Source organism: Castor canadensis, chromosome 6 (assembly GCF_047511655.1).
Source record: "Castor canadensis chromosome 6, mCasCan1.hap1v2, whole genome shotgun sequence".
Taxonomy (NCBI): Eukaryota; Metazoa; Chordata; class Mammalia; order Rodentia; family Castoridae; genus Castor; species Castor canadensis.
The window spans coordinates 144893579-144912810 of NC_133391.1; the positions used below are offsets into that span (position 1 = coordinate 144893579).

General features: G+C 39.7%; 1 protein-coding gene across 16 annotated transcripts in view; it reads left to right on the forward strand.

Moving 5' to 3' along the window:
* Nucleotides 1-18306: 18306 nt before the first annotated feature.
* Cplane1 (ciliogenesis and planar polarity effector complex subunit 1) overlaps nt 18307-19232 on the forward strand; it is a 118580-nt gene continuing 117654 nt past the window's right edge. For 13 of the 16 annotated variants that reach the window (XM_074077593.1, XM_074077585.1, XM_074077584.1 and 10 more), the window contains exon 1: nt 18335-18548. The gene's annotated coding sequence lies outside the window, so the exon portion shown is untranslated. Of the gene's footprint in view, nt 18549-18839; nt 18941-19232 lie in introns of all 16 variants that reach the window. The other 3 variants (XM_074077599.1, XM_074077597.1, XM_074077586.1) reach the window with 2 other exon arrangements.

Sequence of the window (19232 nt, forward strand, 5' to 3'; positions counted from 1 at the left end):
TGTTCTTCAAATATTAGAGTATACTATCATTATTTTTCCTCTTTTTCATTTCTAATCACCATTTCTGTACCAGTGCTGCATGTTTGAAATTAAACATTTGTCTTAAAACTATGCCATACTCTTTGCATTTTTGGCAGTTTCTTTCAGCAAGAGAACTAACTTTGAAATTAATTTATCATGTGGGATCCAACCCATATTTGACCTCCTAATTCATTCATTCAAAACATGACCAAGTCTGGGCTCACTCCTGTTTCTCTCTGCCCTCTGTTCACTCTTGGTCCTCCTCCTTTATTTTGTGCCTATGTCTTTACCATATAATTATACAAATCAGAAATATGGACATCACCTTTACCATAAATCCATTAGTCATCAGTTTCTAAGAAAGTCTATTTCTTAGTGTCCCCCATAATCTATCCAATTGTCTCAATAGTTTAGGTTTTTAGGATTTATTCAAGTCATCCCATTTCACTTAGATTCCTGCAATATGTCTAAGTGTACTTCCTGTCTCTAGTTTGATCCCCCTTTTTCTTCCTTTTCCCTCAGAAGAAATCATAGGGTAGCATATGAAGACTGCATTGCATATGAGCAAAAATGAAAGTAGCAAAAATCTCCAGTTAGTTTTAGTACAAGAAGAATATATTGACCCCCAAAACCAAAAAGCCAAAGTATAGAGCTATTTCCACATGGCTGGATTGAGAACCTCAATCTTTTCAGTGCTTTCTCTAGCTCTGTGCTGCACTTCTTTTCTGGGGACAGGGTCTCACTGTGTAGCTCAGACTGCCCTCAAACTTATGATCCTCCTGCCTCAGCCTCCTGAGTGAGGGATTACAATCATTCATACAGTTCACTGTTTATTTCATGTTCATTCTTTGTCTCTTCAATCACTTTGCCCCATGACTCCTGGGAAAATACAGGTAGTGTTGTCTTGTTAGCTCTGACCCAGAAGTGTAGCTAACAGAAAAGCCTTAGTCATGGCCTTGGTCTTGGGTAGTACAGGAGCATCACCTACACCATGTGGTACAGGAAAGAAGTGCGTCCTGGAGGATTTGGATGTCAGCATGAGTCAGTGTGCCTGCCTAATTTACCACTGTTCCTGTGCTTTGATGAAAACTAAACCCACAGGTCCAAGAAACTCAGTGTGGAGCAGCAAATACAAGATCACCTTAAAGTGCACCATAATCAGATTCTCAGGAAACTTGGAAGAAAAGGAAACAGCCTGATAAACAACATCTATGACAAACATATACCTAAAAATCACACTAAACGATGAAAAACTAAATGTTTTCTCCTTAAAGGTGGAAACAAAACAAGGATTTCTCCATTCAGTTCTATTCACTATGGTGCTTAGAAGTCCTAACCAGTAAAATATTGGGAACAAGAAATGTGAGACATAAATTAGAAAAGCTGAAATAAATGTCTGTTTTTCTTTGCAGCACTGGGATTCGAACTCAGGACCTCACACTAAGCAGGTGCTCTTACCACTTGAGCCACTCTACCCAGCCCTCTTCTTGTGATGGGGTTTTTCAAGATAGGGTCTCAAAACTATTTGCCTGAGGCACTGGCACCTGACTAAAATAAACGTCTTAATTCACAGATAACAATAGTTTATATAAAAAATACTAGAGCCAGTAACCAGAGCTACTAGAACTAAGTTTAGCAAAGGTTACAGGAAAAAAGACCAATGTACAACAAACTCAACTGGATTTCTGTGTACTAACAACTAAAGAAATTGTAACAGCCAGGTGCCTGGTGGCTCACACTCATAATCCTAGCTACTCAGGAGGTAGAGATCAAGAGAATCACAGTTCAAGGCCAGCCCAGGCAAATAGTTCACAAGATCCTATCAAAAAAACCCAGCACCACACACAAAAAAAATTTTGTAAATAGTCACGGTGGTATGTACCTGAAACCCCAGCTATGTGGAGTCTCTGAAGCAGGAGAATCACTTTAGCACGAAGTTCAAAGCCAGCCTGGGCAGCATTCTGAAACCATGTCTCAAAAACAAAAATTGTTTAAAGTACCATAAAAAGCCATGAGGTGATATTAATTTGAGCTAAATTTTAATGTGTTAAAAACTATAAAGCAGTACTAGAAGAAATAAACCCTAAGTGAGAACTACATCGATGAACTGGAATACTGACACCATTTCTCACCAAATAAGATGTACAGATTCAATGCAATCCTAAGCAGACTTAAAACAATTGACAGCTGATTCTAAAATTTATCTGTAAATGACAGATAAGGATGACCAAAGCAGTGTTCAAATGAAAGAATGAAGTTAGAGAACATATTCTACTAATTTTAATAGTTTACTAGTATAGTAATCATGAAAATGTGGTATGGCATAAGGATAGATAGGTTAATGCAACAGAATGAAGACATAGTGCTAACATATGGATGATCAATTTTTAGCAAAGATGCCAACCTAATTCAGTGGTGGAAAGAACAGTCTTCAACAAGCAGTGCGGGAACAATTGAATATCTGCATGAAAAATAGTAGTCTCAGCTTGGGTGTAACTCAGTGGCAGAGCATGTGTTTAGCATGCGTGAGGACCTGGGTTCAATCCCCAGAACGCATACACACAAATTAGCCTCATCCCTTACTTTATTCCACATATGAAAATAAATTTGGTATGTAGTAGTATAGAAAAAATATTTTTTCATTGCTAAAATAAATATTAAGAGTTTCTTTTGGCCTGGCTTTGACCTAAAAATATACAGAAAATAAGTTTTCTTAAAGGAGAAAAATATCTTGAATTATAACTTTTTACGTTAGAAAAGAATATTTTTACTAAACAGCATAATTTCCCACTATATCTATGGTTTGTTGTTATTTTTTAGTAGTGGGACTGGGTTTTGGATTCAGGGCATTGTGCTTGCTTGAGCCACGCCTCCAGTCAGTTTTGATCTGGTTATTTTGGAGATGGAGTCTTGTGAATAATTTGCTCAGACTGGCCTCAAACCTTGATGGTCCTGATCTTAGCCTCCCCAGTAGCTAAGATTACAGGTGTGAACCACCAGTGCCCAGCTATGCCTATGGTTAAGTATAAAAAATGCTGGGCGCTGGTGGTTCACATCTGTAATCTTAGCTTCTCAGGAGGCAGAGACCAGGAAGATCATGTTTCAAAACCAGCCCAAGAAAATAGTCTGTTAGACCCTATCCCGAGTTCAAGCCCCTGTACCATCAAAAACAAGAACTCTGTGTGTAAAATTCAACAAATATGGGTTGGAGGTGTGGTTCAAGCAGTAGAGTGCTTGCCTAGCAAGCATAAAGCCCTGAGTTCAAACCTCTGTACTACATAAAAGAAAGAAAGAAAAACCACACTCAAAAAATGGATAATAAATGGCAAATAACCCCTTACAAAATGCTCAACATCATTATTCAGGGAAATACAAATTAAACCTATGATAAGATGCTACTACACATTAACAAAAATGGAAAAAACAAAAAAGTAAATGATTGTTTCTAGTTTTGGCAAGGGTGTAGAGTAATTGGAATTCATATATCATTTAAGGATTCAAAACGGCACAGTCTCTCTGGAAAAGTTCGGCAGTTTCTTTTAAGGTTAACCATCTATGGATGTGGCCCAGCATCCCTAGCAGTTTGCTCCTAGATACTTACTCGAGAAATAAAGACACGTCCACAGAAAAACTTGTGCAAGAATGTTCATAGCAGCTTCACTCTTAACATTTCCAAACTGGAAACAACCAAAATCTCTACATAGTTGAATAGGTGATAAAATATGATCTATTGATCCAATAGGCTAGCATGCCTCTATAAGCAACCATATTACGTTAAGTGATAGAATTAACAAAAGACTCCCTGCAATATGATTCCATTTTCTATTTTCTAAAACAAAACAAAAATACTCTACTCAGTATTGCTCACTTATGTATAAGTAGGTGGCAAAACCATAAAGAATGCAATGATATAAAAGTTGGCCTAATATTTACCTCCAGGCAGGAAGAAGGACAATGGGGGCATGGGTGTGTGTGCCTTCTACGAACCTAGAAGAAACACCATCTCATCTGGGTGGTGTTTGTAATAGATGTTTATATTTTTAACATGTATTTTACTTATATACATTTTATATACTTCTTTGTGTACACTGCATTTTACAACTAAAAGTTTAAAAATTAAACATTATTTGAATTAGGAATCATGTAGTCATTAAAAACTCATTTAAACATATAAACTTTTAAAGGAAATTTGTGAGGTCCTGGGTTCTATCTCCAGCACTAAAAGAAAAATTAAGCCCTTTAAGATAAAGGCTATGTTCTATTCATCTTTATATTGATTTCCCAGCCTAACAAATAGTCTTTAAGAAATAGGAGCCTTACCAAATGTTTGTTGAATATTTTATGATGAAAAATAATTTCTAATAGTAGTTGAAAAATTTTTAGTGTGCAGGCTCACATGAGTAGAGTCAAAAGGACATAAAATATATGATTATATCACTTCTGAGAAGTGACTTAAATGAAAATTCCTAAATTCTATGTATGGAATAGTACAATCTTTTTCTTTCTTTTCACACAATCTTTTAGAAGTAATAAGAATTTGGAGAATTAAAATTTGCAATGTATAAATTAAATTACACATTGTTTTCCAGTTTCATCACGGTTAATATTTTTGCCAATGCATTTATTGTATATAACTCATCTGCTGAAAGAAAAGGATCAAAGTCTATCCTGACATCATTTCCAGTGAACACAGTAATGGAGATGATGGCAGTTGTTATATATATACAAAAAAGGAATGCTGTAAGCTATAGTGTAAAAGGATAAATTAAGTAAAAACACAAAAAAACTAGAATTGCCTATCTTGAAAAACCAAGCTAGTCAACATAAATGACTTGATAAAATAAAGAAAATAAGAGAAATAGGGAGGGGGTTGAGAAAGAATAAATAGAGGGGGTGAATTTTACTAAAGTACATTATATACACGTAGGTAAATATCACAGTGAAAACCCTTTGCACAATTAATTTATCCTAATATAAAAAGGAAAAATAAAAGATTGTCAAATTGCCAGGCAAAGTGGCTAAAATATATTTCCACATTTCAACAACAGAAACTAGAAAGTATAGTGAAAGAAATCACATGCATGATAAGAAATATTAGATATTTACATTAAAATGTGCCAGTACAGTGAAACTCAAACGGCTCATTAAATCAGTTACGGTTCCTTTGGTTGCCCGATCCTCTCCTACTTGGATAACTGTGGTAATTCTAGAGCTAATGCATTCCCACTAGCATTGACCCCCTTCACAGGGGCTTGGGGGAAAATGTGTGCATTTATCAGGTCAAAACCAACCTGGTCAGGCCTGGGAGTGCCAGCACTGAAGTCTCTGGTGACTCTAGATAACTTCAGGTGATGACAGGTGGCATGGTGCAGAAATCAGGATTTGGAATGGGAAGAGGGATTGCGCCAAGGCAGTGAATAGTTTATCACATATCGTCAGGCAGCACATAAACCCCAGCTCCAGCAGAATGGTCAATTTCTTCAACCAGCTTTTGCTCTCTTTGGAGTATGATGATCCTAGTCAATTATTAACTGCTTAAGGTTCTACAATTTTATTTCTTTTTGTGTTAATAGTGTCTGCCTTCTCCCTCTCCTGACCTTTTAGTCCTTCACTTCCAATTTTGTGGAATACTTTAGTAGTAACGGATTTTTTAAGCAGAAAGGAAAAAAAAGACCGAATTTGCTTACTTTGCAATATATACACTGGATTAGAGAAAAAAAAAAAAAAACAGCTATTTCCCCAAACCAATCTGTTTTGTTTATTACTGATATTTGGTATGTTTCATTCATTGGAATATTTCTTATATTCTATGTGCTTCAAAATTCTGTGACAAATACAGGCTTTGATAAACAATCCAAATTATTTCTTGAGTCATGACTACTTTCTGATGTGGAAAAAATGCCATTTGGAAAATGGCTGGTGTGGTTATCTGAATAAAAGATGTTAATAGAACTTTTTTCTTTTGATATGTGATCAAAAAATAATTTGAAACCTACTGTTTTTACCATTGAAATTTAAATCATGAGATAGGTTTTAAATGTCTAGAATACAACGGATAGACTTACTTGAACTGTTAGATCGGTTTTTTTTACAGTGCTGGGGTTTGAACTCATAGCCTACACCTTCAGCCACCCCACCAACCCTTTTTGTGATGGGTTTTTTTCCAGGTAGTGTCTTGCAAACTATTTGTTTGGGCTGGCTTTGAACTGTTATCCTCCTGATCTCTACCACCAGAGTAGCTAGGATTATAGGCATGAGGCATCAGCACCCAGCATGTTAAGATTTTTTGAAGTAGTTTTTTTATGTTTCATTTGTATTTGTAAAAAAAAGAAAAAGAAAACAAATAAATAAAAGTCCCAAAATCCCCAAATAAAAAAAAACTAGAGCAAATTGTGCCTTCTTTTTATCTTTGATTCCAGCCTTGGCAATTGTTTAAAACTAATACAAATTCTAGATTTGTTTTATCAGGAAAAAATATTAAAAGGTGAAATACTTAAGACACCTTACTCTATGTATTACCAAGAAAGAAAATTGTTGCCAATTAAACTGACATAATGCATTCTTATTTACAAATTTTATTTTGCACTTATTGTGGGAGTTCTTTAAGTGTGTAAAATTTTATGCTATTTTTGTGCATTAGTTTAAAAATAGAAGCTAAATAAGTTGCTAAAGGGTATTTCCAAAATAATTGTTATACTGAAAGACCAACTCTTCTGAATTACTTTTTTGGACCCAGATGTTGATGTCTGTGTTTTTCAAAACATTTTGTTGGGAGTGGTGGCAATCATCATGACCCTGAGTGCTTCAAACCTTCCCACGGTCTGGCAAAAATGCAAGGCCCTGAACACTCTTTACCTGGCCAGTTCTCAAGGTTGTAATTGCTAAGGTGATGTCCCAAACAAGGAGCCCAGCTATCAGCTCTCACTATAAAAAATGCTACTCACACCTGTCATCCTAGCTACTCAGGAGGCGGAGATCAATAGAATCGTGGTTTGAAACAAACCACAGGCAAATAGTTCATGAGACCCTATTTCAAAAAACCCATCACAAAAAAGTGCTGGTGGAGTGGGTCAAGGTGAAGGCCCCGAATTCAAACCACAGTACTACAAAAAAAAAAAAAGTTAATCCCCCCAATTCACTGGTCCTCTCCTATAACACACCCCACCTTGTCCATCTAACCTCCTGTGTTGGTCCCATGAAAACTGGGAGGCACAGAGTCCTTCAGGAACACCATATTATCACTGCCTGAAGAAAGGCCTGTTCTTTTTCTCTAATCCCAACAGTCCTGTGTTTTCTGCCAACATCCACGATACAGTAACAGTACATCTTGTCAGCTTACAAGTAGGGTAAAATCCCAGACTCCAGAACTTAAATTACCAACCTCTGCTCATCAAAAATGTTGGCGATGAGGGTTTTTTTTTTAAGGGTGTTCTATTGTTGACTCAAGAATTATCTGCCAAGCCTTTTGGTAACCACTATGAAAGTTTTTTTGTTATTGTTTTTCTTTGGTTTTTTTTGTTTTTTGTTTTTTTTGGCAGCACTGGGGTTTGAACTCAGGGCCTCAAGCTTAAGATAGGCACTGTACCACTTGAGTCACTCCACCAGCTCTATTCTGCAAGTTTTGATTACTGTTTCAGAGGTTAAAGTGACAGGGAGAGGAAAAGTATATCTTCGAATAGATGAAATATAATAGTTGGTATAATGAATTCTTTTTTTTTTTTTTGAAGTACTGGAGTTTGAACTCAGGGCTTGCACTTGCTAGGCAGGGGCTGTACCACTTGAGCCTTACCATGAGACCAGGCAGGGCAAAAAATAACTTTCTAAGACTCCCATCTCGATGGGGTGTAGGGCTGGAAAATAAGTGAGCCTTATCTCCAAAATGACCAGAGCAAAAAGGACTGGAGTCATGGCTCAAGTGTTAGCTAGAGTGCTTTACTAACAATACTCCCCCCAAAAAACAAAAGTGAATAAATGCATAGAGCAATGAAACTGTTCTATTTTCAGGTCAGCTTTTTTTTTTTCCACATATGAAGGAGCACATGTGGATTTTTTCCATGCCTAGCATATTTTGCTTAACATGGTGTCCTCCAGTGTCAAATATTTTGCTGCAAATGATACAATTTTATTCTTTTTTTTTTTTTTTTTTGGAATTTGAACTCAAAGCTTCACACTTGCAAAGCAGACTCTTTGCCCTTTGAGCCAGCCTGCAGTCCATTTTGTTGTGGTTATTGTGGAGATGGGGTCTTGCAAACTGAGTGCCTGGGCTGGCCTTTAACTGTATTCCTCTTTTTTTGTTTTTAATTTTTATTTTTTTATTATTCATATGTGCATACAATGCTTGGGTCATTTCTCCCCCCTGCCCCCACATCCTCCCTTACCACCCCCTCCACCCCCTCCCTCTCCCTCCCACCCCCTCGATACCCAGCAGAAATTATTTTGCCCAAATCTCTAATTTTGTTCAAGAGAGAGTATAAGCAATAATAGGAAGGAACAAGGGTTTTTGCTAATTGAGATAAGGATAGCTATACAGGGAGTTGATTCACATTGCTTTCCTGTACATGTGTGTTAGCTTCTAGGTTAATTTTTCTCGAACTAACCTTTTCTCTAGTTCCTGGTCGCCTTCTCCTGTTGGCCACAGTTGCTTTAAGGTATCTGCTTTAGTTTCTCTGTGTTGAGGGCAACAAATGCTATCTAGTTTTTTGGGTGTCTTACCTATCCTCATACCATCCTTGTGTGTTCTCGCTTTATCATGTAATCAATCCCCTTGTTGTGTTTGCCCTTAATCTAATGTCCGAATATGAGGGAGAACATACAATTTTTGGTCTTTTGGGCCAGGCTAACCTCACTTAGAATGGTGTTCTCCAGTTCGATCCATTCATCTGTGAATTATAACATTTCATTCTTCTTCATGGCTGCATAAAATTCCATTGTGTATAAATACCACATTTTCTTAATCCATTCGTCAGTGGTGGGGCATCTTGGCTGTTTCCATAACTTGGCTATTGTGAATAGTGCTGCAATAAACATGGGTGTGCAGGTGCCTCTGGAGTAACCTGTGTCACAGTCTTTTGGGTATATCCCCAAGAGTGGTATTGCTGGATCAAATGGTAGATCAATGTCTAGCTTTTTAAGTAGCCTCCAAATTTTTTTCCAGAGTGGTTGTACTAGTTTATATTCCCACCGGCAGTGTAAGAGGGTTCCTTTTTCCCCTGAATCCTCGCCAACACCTGTTGTTAATGCTGTTGCTAACAATGGCTATTCTAACAGGGGTGAGGTGAAATCTTAGTGTGTTTTTTTTTTTTATTATTCATATGTACATACAATGCTTGGGTCATTTCTCCTCCCTGCCCCCACCCCCTCCCTTACCACCCACTTCGCCCCCTCCCTCTCCCCCCCACCCCCTCAATATCCAGCAGAAACTATTTTGCCCTTATTTCTAATTTTGTTGTAGAGAGAGTATAAGCCATAATAGAAAGGAACAAGGGTTTTTGCTGGTTGAGATAAGGATAGCTATACAGGGCATTGACTCACATTGATTTCCTGTGCGTGGGTGTTAACTTCTAGGTTAATTCTTTTTGATCTAACCTTTTCTTTAGTTCCTGGTCCCCTTCTCCTATTGGCCTCAGTTGCTTTTAAGGTATCTACTTTAGTTTCTCTGCATTGAGGGCAACAAAAACTAGCTAATTTTTTAGGTGTCTTACCTATCCTCATATCTCCCTTATGTGCTCTCCCTTTTATCATGTGCTCAAAGTCCAATCCCCTTGTTGTGTTTGCCCTTGATCTAATGTCCGCATATGAGGGAGAACATATGATTTTTGGTTTTTTGGGCCAGGCTAACCTCACTCAGAATGATGTTCTCCAATTCCATCCATTTACCCGTGAATTGTATTTCGTTATGCTTCATGGCTGCATAAAATTCCATTGTGTATAGATACCACATTTTCTTAATCCATTAGTCAGTGGTGGGGCATCTTGGCTGTTTTCATAACTTGGCTATTGTGAATAACGCTGCAATAAACATGGGTGTGCAGGTGCCTCTGGAGTAACCTGTGTCACAGTCTTTGGGGTATATCCCCAAGAGTGGTATTGCTGGATCATATGGTAGATCAATGTTTAGCTTTTTAAGTAGCCTCCAAATTTTTTTCCAGAGTGGTTGTACTAGTTTACATTCCCACCAACAGTGTAAGAGGGTTCCTTTTTCCCCACATCCTCGACAACACCTGTTGGTGTTGGTGTTGCTGATGATGGCTATTCTAACAGGGGTGAGGTGGAATCTTAGTGTGGTTTTAATTTCCACTTCCTTTATTGCTAGAGATGGTGAGCATTTTCTCATGGGTTTTTTGGCCATTTGAATTTCTTCTTTTGAGAAAGTTCTGTTTAGTTCACTTGCCCATTTCTTTATTGGTTCATTAGTTTTGGGAGAATTTAGATTTTTAAGTTCCCTATATATTCTGGTTATCAGTCCTTTGTCTGATGTGTAGCTGGCAAATATTTTCTCCCACTCTATGGGTGTTCTCTTCAGTTTAGAGACCATTTCTTTTGTTGAGCAGAAGCTTTTTAGTTTTATGAGGTCCCATTTATCTATGCTATCGCTTAGTTGCTGTGCTGCTGGGGTTTCGTTGAGAAAGTTCTTACCTATACCTACTAACTCCAGAGTATTTCCTACTCTTTTCCAGACTTCAAACTTTAGAGTTTGTAGTCTGATATTAAGATCCTTGATCCATTTTGAGTTAATGTTGGTAGAGGGTGATATACATGGATCTAGTTTCAGTTTTTTGCAGACTGCTAACCAGTTTCCCAGCAGTTTTTGTTGAAGAGGCTGCTTTTTCTCCATAATATATTTTTAGTGCCTTTGTCAAAGACAAGTTGGTTATAGTTGTGTGGCTTCATATCTGGGTCCTCTATTCTGTTCCACTGGTCTTCATGTCTGTTTTTGTGCTAGTACCATGCTGTTTTTTGTTATTGCTTTGTAATATAGTTTGAAGTCGGGTATTGTGATACCTCCAGTGTTGTTCTTTTGACTGAGTATTGCCTCGGTTATTCGTGGCCTGTTGTGTTTCCATATAAATTTCACAGTAGATTTTTCAATCTCTTTAATGAATGTCATTGGAATTTTGATGGGAATTGCATTAAACACGTAGATTACTTTTGGGAGTATAGACATTTTTACTATGTTGATTCTACCAATCCATGAGCATGGGAGATCTCTCCACTTTCTATAGTCTTCCTCAATCACTTTCTTCAGATCTTTATACTTTTCCTTGTAGATGTCATTCACATCTTTTGTTAGGTTTACACATAGGTATTTGATTTTTTTGAGGCTAGTAAATGGAATTGTTCTCATATATTGTTTTTCAGTTTGTTCATTATTAGTGTATAGAAATGCTAATGATTTTCTAATGTTGATTTTATACCCTGTTACCTTACTGTAGCTATTGATGGTTTCTAGGAGCTTCTGAGTAGAGTTTTTTGGGTCTTTAAGGTATAGGATCATGTCATCTGCAAATAGGGATATTTTGACAGCTTCTTTACCTATTTGTATTCCTTTTATTCCTTCTTCTTGCCTAATTGCTCTGGCTAGGAATTCCAGTACTATGTTGAATAGGAGTGGAGATAGTGGGCATCCTTGTCTGGTTCCTGATTTTAGAGGGAATGGTTTCAGTTTTTCTCTGTTAAGTATAATGCTGGCTGTAGGTTTGTCATATATAGCTTTTATAATGTTGAGGTACTTTCCTTCTCTTCCTAGTTTTCTTAGAGCTTTTATCATGAAGTGGTGTTGGATCTTATCAAAGGCTTTTTCTGCATCTATTGAGATGATCAAGTGGTTTTTGTCTTTGCTTCTGTTAATGTGGTTTATTATGTTTATTGATTTTTGTATGTTGAACCACCCCTGCATTTTGTGATGAAGCCTACTTGATCATGGTGAATAATCTTTTTGATGTGTTGTTGAATTTGGTTTGCCATTATTTTGTTGAGGATTTTTGCATCAATGTTCATTAAGGAGATTGGCCTATAGTTCTCCTTTTTGGAGGTGTCTTTGCCTGGTTTTGGGATAAGTGTAATACTGGCTTCATAAAATGTGTTTGGCAGTTTTCCTTCCCTTTCTATTTCGTGGAACAGTTTAAGGAGGGTTGGTATCAGTTCTTCTTTAAAGGTCTGATAGAATTCAGCAGAGAATCCATCAGGTCCTGGACTTTTCTCTTTGGGGAGACTCTTGATTGCTGCTTCAATTTCATTTTGTGTTATAGATCTATTCAGGTGATTAATTTCCTCTTGGTTCTCAAGTTTGGTCTTTTGATGGAGTCAGTGAGTTCTTGCATTCTCTTTTCACAGGTTTTGAGTTGTTTAATTAATAGTTCTTTGGTTTTTCCTTTAATTACCATTTCATCTTCAAGTTCTGAGCTTCTGTCTTCTGTTTGTTCTATATTGCTGGATTGGACTTCCATTTTGTTTTGCAGTTCTCTTTCATTCTTTTTTCTGAGGTTTTCCATATCCTGGGTCATTTCCTTTTTAATGTTGTCTATTTTTGTCCTGAGTTCATTTATCTCTTTATTAATCGTGTTCTCTGTTTGACTTTGGTGTTTATACAGTGCTTCTATGGTTTCCTTTATTTCTTCTTTTGCTTTTTCAAATTCTCTATTTTTGTTGTCTTGGAATTTCTTGAGTGTCTCCTGTACATTTTGGTTGATCCTATCCAGTATCATCTCTATAAAATTCTCATTGAGTACTTGTAGTATGTCTTCTTTTAAATTATTCTTGTGGGCTTCATTGGGTCCTCTGGCATAGTTTATCTTCATTTTGTTGTAGTCTGGATCTGAGTATCTGTTTTCTTCATTTCCCTCTGGTTCCTGTACTAATTTTTTGCTGTGGGGAATCTGGTTTCCCTGTTTTTTCTGTCTTCCCATCATTGCCCTTGGTGTTGTTATTGTCCCTGTACTGTGTGCAATTAAGTATTTTCTGGCTGTAATAATAGCACTAGTGATATTTAGAATGGAAGGGTGAGAGGGGATGGAAAGCAAAGAAGTTAAAGGAAAAAGGAAAAACAAATAATGAAGTAGAAAAAAACAAAAAGCAAACAAAGGTGTAAACAAAAAAGTTTCAAAGATATAAACCAGGAGAGACAGTGTACTAATCATCAGTAAGCTGAAAAGGCATTAGAGAGACAGAGAGAGGATTGAAAATAAAATATAAAAAGAATAAAGATAAGAATAAAAATAAAAAATAAGTAAATGAAAGAAAAAATGTATATATATAACAATAAAATAAAATATAAAATTAAAAATTAAAAAATAAGTAAAATAAAAAAAAAAACCCTCCCAGTTCAAATGCAATGAAGTTTCAGTCTTAATAATTTTGGTGTTCGTCCCTCAGCCTCCAGTCCTGGAGATGGTGCCTCAGATGTTGTCCTGTAGTTGTCTCATCAAAGGGGTAACATAAGAAAAAAAAAAAACCCACAAAGTGTCTCAAGTTCAAATGCAGTATGTTTCAGTAAGTTTTTCAGCATGCAGGTGTAGTTCGGTTGTTTTCTCATCAAAGGTAGGGAGAGAGAAAAAAAAAAGAGTCTGGAGACAGGTCTGTGAATGGCTATCTGCGGCTGTAGCTTGCCTGCCAGGTGTTGTCAGCCTGCTGTTGCTGGAGGCGTTATTTATGCAGATCTCAGGAGTGAGTGAGCTTAGCACTCTCCTGGCCCATCAGGCTTTGTTTCCTCAAAATTCTGTGCACGATGCCACTGCTACAAGCTTTCCCCTTTTGCAGCACACTGGGGGAGGCGACACTGTGCCCACTTTTTCAGGCCTGTGTGTTTATTTACAGCTCATGTGGGAGGTGGGTCTTCCCCCCTCTCCTGTGGAGTTTTCCTCACTCCACCACTCTCACAAGCTTTCCCACTTCTGGTTGCTAGGTGTGCGCCCCCACTCCCACCCTCTCCAGCCAGGCCCGGCTTGTTTATTTACAGTTCCAGGAGGGATTCCCCTCCCCGCCTCTTCGGCACTCCAGGTGCCCCACCATCTTTACTACATGTCTTTATTGTTCTCTTTTTTCCCTGGGTGGGGGTCGGTCTGTCCAGGGGGTTATGCTGATCTGGCCCAGGGTTGTCTATGGGAGTACCATGTACCGCTTAGCTCACCTTGTGGTCCACGTCTTCCCAAGCCATCTGGGCGTGGGCAACTGGTGGCAGCTCGGAGGCCCTCCTGATTTCTCCATGCTCTGCACAGGCTGGAGGTGTGGAGGGGTCAAAGTTTTGCCTCTTCTCGGTGGCCTTGCCTGCAAGGTGTGTCTCTAGTGTCTCTCCAAGATTTCACTATAGGAGGCACGCTTTCTGCTTCCTCCTTCTAGCTGCCATCTTGGAAATCCTCTAACTGTATTCCTCTTAATTTCAGCCTCCCATGTAGTTAGTATTACAAGCGTGAGCCACCTGTGCCCAGCTAGATTTCATTCTTTATGGCTGAATAACACTCTATTGTGTATATATGCTACATTTTCTTTATCCATTCATCTGTTGATGGTCACCTAGGTTGATTCCATATTTTAGCTCTTGTGAATAGTGCAGGTATCTCTTTTGTATGCTGACTTTTTTTTACTTTGGAAATATACATACTTGTGAGTAGGACAGTTAGGTAAAATGATAGGTCTATTTGTGTGTGTGTGTGTGTGTGTGTGTGTGTGTGTGTGTGTGTGGTGGTGGTTGGGATTTGAACTATAATCTTGAGTACCCAGGGACAGTGTGGAACATTGCAGAGAGCCTTAATAACTAATACCTAATTTACAGGCTGTCACTTCCCTGGTGGGGACCTCCAGGTTTGTGTTCTGCTCCCCACAGATGAAGTGGGCAACTCACAACACACAAGAAAACGTTTTCCCTGATGGCTAATGATACTAACAATTTTTCATATATTTATTGGTTATTTGCATTTCTTATTTTGAGAAATGTCTATTTAGACATTTGCCTGTTTTTAAATTGGATTACTTGTTTTAGTTTACTTTGTTGTTCTGGAAATGGAACCCAGGGCCTCATGTTTGCTAGATAAGTGTTACTTTTTTTAGTTCTTTATATATGCTGAATAGCTGTCATATGAATAGCTGGTAAATATTTTCTCCCATGCTGTACCATTTGTCTTCACTGTGTTGTTTCCTTTGCTGTGGAACTTTTGTTTGTTTGTTTGTTTGTTTTTTGGTGGTACTGGAGTTTGAACTCAGGGCCTCACACTTGCTAGACGGGCGCTCTACCACTTGAGCCACTCCACCAGTCTGAAGTTTGTTTGTTTGTGGTACTGGGGCTTGAACTCAGGGTTTGAACTTAGGTCCTCATGCTTGCTAGGCCAGTGATGGTTGAACCATGTCCCCAGCCCCTACTTTATGTTTTTTGAGGAATCTCCACACTGTTTTCCATAGTGGAAAACCACTGTTTCCTACCAACATTGTATGAGAGTTCCTTTTTCTCTGTGTCCTTTCAAGCATTTATTATTACTACTGTTAATTTTTGCTTTTTTGCGGGGGCAGGGAGTACTGGTGCTTGAACTCAGGGCCTACACCTTGTGCCACTCCACCAGCCCTTTCTCATGATGGGTTTTTTTTTTTTTTTTTGAGATAGGGTCTCACAAACTATTTGCCCAGGCTGGCTTTGAACTGCAATTCTGTTGAACTCTGCCTCCTGTATAGCTAGGAATACAGGCATGACCACTGGTGCCCAAGAATCTTTCACTTTTTGATAATAACTATTCTAATTAGGGTGAGATGGTATCTTCTGGTAGTTTTGATTTACATTTCCCTGATAGCTAATGGTATTGAGCATTTTTTCCTATCAGGGAGAAGACAAAAGTTTCTACTTTCACCATTTTTATTCAATAGTATTAGACATTTTAGCCAGAGAAATTAGGCAAGAGAAAGAAATAAGAGACATACAAATAGTTAAAGTCAAATTATCCTTGTTTATAGATGATATGATTATATACATAGAAAAACCTAGACTCTGCCAAAAGACTATTAGAATTGATAAATCAACTCAGTCTAGCAGCAGAATACAACACCAAACATCAGTAGCATTCCTATACACAACCAAATGAGAAAGAAATCATGGAAAAGAAAGAAATGCTGACCAAGAAATCATGGCAATCCCATTCATAATACACACATACACATACATACACCTTGGAAAAAATTAACTAATGAAGTGGAAGATCCCTTCAATGAAAATTATAAAACATTGGAGCAAGAATTTGAAGAAGACTCTAAAAGATGGAAAGACTCCCACATTCATAAATTGGAAGAATTAATATTGTTTAAAAGTCCATACTACCCAAAGCCATCTGCAGATTCAATGCCATCCTCATCAAAATGTCAATGATATTATTCATACAACTAGAAAAAAATATCCTACAGTCCATAAAGAAGCACAAAGGACCCTAAATAGTCAAAGCAACCTTGAGCAAAAATAGTAAAGTTGTTATCACAATACCTGGTTTCAAGACACGCTACTGAACCATAGTAACAAAAAAACAGCACAATATTAGTATAGAAATAGATGCATACACCAGTTGAGTAGACAAAAAACCCAGAAATAAATCATGCATCTACAGCCAACTAATTCTTTTTATTTATTTGATGGTATTAGGGTTTGAACTCAGCACCTTGCACTTGCTAGGCCACTGTTACACCATTTGAGCCACATCTCAAATCCATTTTGTTCTGGTTATTTTGGAGATGGGAGTCTCAAGAAGTATTTGCTCAGGCTGATCTTGAACCTTGATCCTCCAATTTCAGCCTCCCAAGTAGCTAGGATTACAGGTGTGAGGCACCAGCACCCAGTTAGTTCACCAACTGATTCTTGACAAATATGCCAAAAATGCACATTGGAGAAAAGACAGCCTTTTCAACAAGTGGTACTAGGAACACTGGTCATCCACAACTAAAAGACTGAAACTAGACTCCTATCTCACCCTATACAAAAACCAACTTAGAATGGATTAAAGATCTTTAAGATCTTTAATATAAGACCTGAAACTCTGAAATGAGAAACAGAAAATGGAAAACAGATAACTGATACAGGCTATGAATTCTCTGGCTAGCCCTCCAAAAGCACAAGAAACAAAAGCAAAAATTAACCAGTGGGATCAAATAAAATTAAAACACTTTGGACTACCAGGAGCTGGTGGCTCAAGCCTGTAATCCTAGCTACTCAGGAGGCAGAGATCAGGAGGACTGAGGTTCAAAGCCAGCGCAGGGATATAGTTCAGGAGACCCTATCTTGAAAAACTTTCACAAAAATAGGGCTGGTGGAGTGGTTCAAGGTGAAGGCCCTGAGTTCAAGCTCAAGTACCACAAAACAAAACAAAAAAACTTTGGACTGTGGAGTGGCTCAAGTGATAGAGCACCTGTCTAGCAAGTGTGAGGCCCTGAGTTCAAACTCCAGTATCACCACAAAAACAAAAGCTGCTCACAGCAAAGGAAACAACACGGTGAAGAGAAAATGGTGCAGCATGGGAGAAAATATTTGCCAGCTATTCATATGACAGCTATTCAGAATATATAAAGAACTAAAAAAGTAACACTTATCTAGCAAACACGAGGTCCTGGGTTCAATCTCCAGAACAACAAAGTAGGCTAAAACAAGTAATCCAATTTGAAAACGGGCAAATGTCTAAATAGACATTGCTCAAAAGAAGAAATACAAATAACCAATAAATGTATGAAAAATTCTTAGTATCATTAGCCATCAGGGAAAACGTTTTCTTGGGTGTTCTGAGTTGCCCACTTCACCTGTGGGGAGCAGAACACAAACCTGGAGGTCCCCGCCAGGGAGGTGACAGCCTGCGAATTAGGTATGAGTTATTAAGGCTTTCTGCGACGTTCCACACTGTTCCTGGGCTCTCAAGATTACAGCTCTTGGAAAGCGTGGATAGAGAAGGAATGCACCATTAGCCAAACATAGGAAGGGTGGAGCCGGGACGGCGGGAAGAAACAGGAAACTGAGATGGAGCTGGAGGGGGAGCGAGGGGTGGGGGCAAAGGCTAGGAGGCTGCGGCTCCAGGAGAAGGGGGCGGGATCCTGGAGCAGGTGGAGGCGGGAGGCAGGAGGGAACAGGAAGCTGAGATGGAGAGGGGGTGGACCGAGGGGCGGGGCCGGGCCTCGGAGGCTGTTGCTCCAAGGGGAGAGGGCGGGATCCTGCAGGGGGCGGGGTAGGGAGGCGGGAGGGAACCGGAAGCTGGTGTGGAGCAGGGGTGGAGAGAGGGGCGGGCCCAAGTTTTCGGAGGCGGTGGCTCCCAGGAGAGGGGGCGGAGTCCGGGAACATTGGGAGGCTGTGGAGGAGGGGCGAGGGAGGAGGCAGGAGAGAAGAGGGAAGAAGCTGGAGAAAAGGAAGAAGGAACCACGTCACCGGCTGTTTCCCGCCTGCGTCCGCCGCGGCCGCCCCCGCCCTCCGCCGTCTCCAGGACGCTGACTGGCGTCTTGGGCGGGCGGCTGGCGCAGGCCGTCTCACTCGAGTCTCCCAGCCGCGCTGTGCGCGTCCCCAGCCGTACCGGACCAGGGCGGAGGTAACAGCCTGCACACTCCCCACGACCCCCATGCGCCCTCCTGTTTTGCATGTCCGCGACCTTTCCAGTTCCCGCCACCTCCCGCCTCCGCACGGGCCCCGGTCCATTCCCGTTGCCGGGGATCCTGCCGGTCCTCCAGGTCCGGCCTCCCGGCCTCGGCCTCCGCCGCAGGTCCCCCACCTCCCGTGCGGCCGCTGAGCCTTCCAGGGGATTCCCCAAGCACGCCTCACGGGGGTCCTTTGGGTGATGCCTGTCAGGTTGTCAGGGGGAAACGCCGTTTTTTGACCCTAGTTGGTTATAAATCGAGCACTGAAGGATGGAGGCGTTGTGCAAGACTCGTCAAAACTCGAATTACTCTCTTGAAATTGCATTCGCCGATTTCTTAAATAAAGGTACTCCCCCGCACCCCAGGCTTGGAAATTGCTCCTCCTAACAGGCTTGTGTGATTGAGTTTGATTTTGTTACGAGTTCTGCTTGTTTAGTGGTGTATGTCACCCGTCTAGGAGCAGTAGTGCGTTGAGGGGCGGTGCAGCAGAAGTACCTGCTGCACGCCAGGCGAGGTTGAAACGCCATCCTGCCTTCCACCCAGTCAGTCAGCAGGGCCAGTCCTCACATTTTCAAGGGTTGGGATCCTTTTGTCCTTTACACTATCCTTGCAGAACTTCAGTAGACATCTGGAGCACT